At 33.5% G+C, this 4,135-nt stretch overlaps 1 pseudogene; it reads left to right on the top strand.

Annotated features, from left to right (window-relative positions):
• Nucleotides 1-683: 683 nt before the first annotated feature.
• Nucleotides 684-3,125, top strand: LOC131649508 (uncharacterized; annotated as a pseudogene).
• Nucleotides 3,126-4,135: the final 1,010 nt, after the last annotated feature.

Genomic DNA, 4,135 nt, shown 5'->3' with positions numbered 1-4,135 from the left:
AGCAGATTAGTGTAGGACCGTTAAGGTCGAAACTAGTATAAATAGGAGTTTTAATGTTAGGATTCCGGGTGTTCATTTTGTACAAATCACTCACATATTTACTCAAGTATCAAGTGTTACGAGAAAGAGTTCGCTGAGAAAATGTACGTATGACACCACCATTTTAAATACATGTGTATTGTATTTCATTTTCGAATACATTTCTGAGTTACTACATTCCATTTATTTCTTGTCATTTACATTCCTGTATCTTTATTTTACTTTCGAATTTACTTTCATGATCATTTACTTTTAAAGCCTTTAACATTTCTGCAGTTTAAGATTCTTTATGTTTTAACAATCTTTAAGTTTCATATGTTATGTTATTTATCTTTCTTGTTGAAGTTATAATTACATATAACGAAGCAATTACCAAGATTCTTGAATCGAACAATACTCATCGAAGAGGACAAATTACGAATATGATTCAAATGAACATTGATAACAATCTTCTTGACTATGTGTCCTAGGATCAATCTAGTCGATCCTGCAAGTAACCAAATCATATTTATTATAGTTTGGAAGACTAGCGGTTGTTTACCGGAAATCACCGTAAACACTACCCAAATATTTATTTTAGACCACAGATAAATACTCATGGGGTGAATTTTTCTCATCATGAACCCGAAACACCAAATGAGTTTATGTCTGAACGCCAAGTTCCACAATTTTCAACTCAAGTTGGTATTGAAAATACTACAATTGAAAAAGAACAAAGGCGTTCTGTTAAAAAAAAACCTCGAGAGGTATTCACAAGGGAAGAGGATACACTTCTTATGCAATCATGGCTCAATGTTTCAAAGGATCCAATTGTGGGAGTTGATCAAAAAGTTGATAGCTTTTGGTTAAGAATCACCAATAATTATAACCAATATCGTGGGCAGTCACGAGAAAAGCTACAAGGCCAATTAAAATCTCGATGGCATCGAATAAATGGTTGTGTTCAAAAAATTTCTGGGTGTTACAAACAAGCTGTTCATGAAAAAAAAGTGGGGCATCAGAGAAAGATATCTTAATCAATGCGCATGCTTTTTATGAACAAGATGAAGGTGCACCATTCAATCTTGAGTATGCATGGCGGCTTTTAAAAGATGAACCTAAATGGATGGGAGCATTCACCGAAAATTCTTCAAAGAGAACAAAGAATTCTGCTAGTGGCTCATACACGACATCGCCAAACTCAGAGACACCATCAATTTATGAGTTAAACTCATCATCTCCAATGGAGCGTCCAATGGGACAAAAGGCGGCAAAACGAAAAGGTAAGGCAAAAGAAAATGCAAATGCAACTGAACCTCCTTCTAGTGTTATTTCCGATACGAGGAATAAAAGAATGGAAGTAATGGAAAATCTAGCACGACTTAAGGAGGAAGAAAACAAATTAGTCAAGGAAAAGATGGAGTTTGAAGCAATGCAATTCATAATGTTAGACACTTCTAAGATGAATGATAGTCAACATGAATTTCATGAAAAACATTGTAATAACCTAAAAGAAAAATATGGATGGTAATAATATGCAATGTTCTAGTATTTATTATATTTAAATATTATGTAGTACTTGTTATGTATCAACGACTATTGTAATAAGATGCAATGTTCTAGTATTTTTTATATTTAAATATTATTCAAACTAGCCGTTATTCAAACTAGCCGTTATTCAAACTAGCCTTATATATACTTTCATTCTTTTCTCACTCTTCTATCATTTTTCTATCACACTTCTATCATCATTCTCTCACTCTTCTATCATATTTCTATCACCCTTCTCTCACTTCAATGGATTCAAACAATTCAAACAACCTCAACAAACTTTTTTGGGAGGTGATTGAAGAAGAACTTATGGACAACACAGATGAAGAATTATTGTTGTCAATGCTCGAGAAGGAACGTCAATCTAGAGGTTCATCAAGGCAAAAAAGAAGATCAGTGATAGATCGGAATCGTGAAGAAGGGCATATACGATTATTCAACGACTACTTCTCAGAAAATCCAGTATACACGGATGCCCAATTCCGTATAAGGTTCAGAATGCATAGGCATTTATTTCTTCGAATTGTAGAAGCCCTTGGAAATCATGATGAATATTTTCAAATGAGGGTCGACGCAACTGGTAAAATGGGTCTTTCACCATTGCAAAAGTGCACTTCTGCTATTCGTATGTTGGCATATGGATCTTCCGCTGACATTGTAGACGAATATGTTCGAATTGGTGAAAGCACTGCAATTGAGTGCTTAGAGAGATTTGTAAGGGACGTGAATGAGGTATTTGGGGCAGAGTATTTAAGAAGGCCTAATAACAATGATGTTGAACATCTTTTACAAATGGGGGAGTCACATGGATTTCCAGGCATGTTAGGTTCCATTGATTGTATGCATTGGGAATGGAAGAATTGTCCTGTTGCATGGAAAGGACAATTTTTCCGAGGTGATCATAGCAAACCTACGATCATGCTTGAAGCAGTGGCATCACAAGACTTATGGATTTGGCATGCATTTTTTGGTATTGTAGATTCAAATAATGACATTAATGTGCTAAACCAATCCAATGTGTTTAACGATATTTTGGAAGGACGTGCTGCTACTGTGCAATATACAATCAATGGGACTCCATATAACATGGGGTATTATTAGCAGATGGTATATATCCTGAGTGGGCTACATTTGTCAAGACCATTTCAATGCCGCAGGGAGAAAAGAGAAAACTATTTGCCCAACATCAAGAATCAGCTAGAAAGGATGTGGAGCGGGCATTTGGAGTGCTCCAATCTCGATTTGCAATTATACGTGGCCCAACGCGTGCATGGCATATGGAAACCCTCAAGCATACCATATATGCTTGCATCATATTGCACAACATGATTGTTGAAGACGAACGACACACATATGGAGGTGATTTTGATTACTCTTATGATAATGTAGATGACACCTACTCTACAACAGAAACATTTAACGGTCCTCATCCGAATCTTGCAACAAAACTACAAAGAAGAGCAACTCTTCGTGAAAAACAAGTTCATCGCAAACTTCAAGGAGATCTAATCGAATATATTTGGGAAAGTTTTGGACATGAGGATGATGTAAATTAAATTTGAGTAATTTTATTATGTTATTTATTTTTATTGTTTTTAATTATATGTCATGTATTTGAGATTAACTTTAATTATCATTTTAAATTTTATGTTTAATTATCATTTTAATTATATGTTATTAATTTATTTTATATTAATTTCATTATCATTTATTTGAGATTAATTTTAATTATCATTTTAATTATATGTCATTTATTTATTTTATATTAATTTAAATTTAAATAATTTAAATTATTATTTTAAATTAAATAAAATTTAATATGAATAAAATATTAATATAAATAATAAAATTGTGGGATCCAATATGGGTTCTTTAGAATTGCACTATTGGAGTGAAAATTAAGTGAGTTGTTTTAAGATAATGTGGCTTAATGGGTCCCACAAAAAACCCAAAAATGAATTACACCATTGGAGATGCTCTCAGCACTTCGAGAAAGCTTCAGGCTATGTTTGGGAGTTTGGAGGGAAGGGGAGGGGAAGGCTTCCAAAAATGAAATTTTAAAGAAGTATAGGAAAATATTTGACATTTTTTGAAAAAATGATTTTGTTTAGAATGATAAAAGAGTTATTATCATTAGTAAATTTTTAATTTTCAGAATACTATAACAACCTAAAAGATATTTGGAATATTTATGTAAGCCCTTCAAAACCCTCCAAAACCCTCCTTCAATACAATTTTTGAGTTCCCCCATTTTATGGGGTTTTTGGTGTTATGAATAAACTCAAACCCTCCAAAACCCTCCTACCCAAAATCTTTTTATCCTTTTCATCAAATTCTTCCTATTTTCCAAAGCCCTCCCCTCCCTTCCCCTCCAAACTCCCAAACATAGCCTCAAAGTTCTTTGATGATTATTTATCAAGCTCATCGGCTGATGTTTCTTCTGTACAAATAGAAGATCTCAACACTAAGAGTACAATTACACATTATAAAGTGATTCTCCAACTCAGAAAATTCTTTCTCATATGATCACTCCGACCCATTTTGTGAGCTCAAACTTAGGACGAAT

This window comes from Vicia villosa, linkage group LG1 (assembly GCF_029867415.1).
Source record: "Vicia villosa cultivar HV-30 ecotype Madison, WI linkage group LG1, Vvil1.0, whole genome shotgun sequence".
NCBI lineage: Eukaryota > Viridiplantae > Streptophyta > Magnoliopsida > Fabales > Fabaceae > Vicia > Vicia villosa.
Note: the sequence above shows the minus strand (reverse complement) of the source record. Positions and strands in the feature narration are given on the sequence as shown.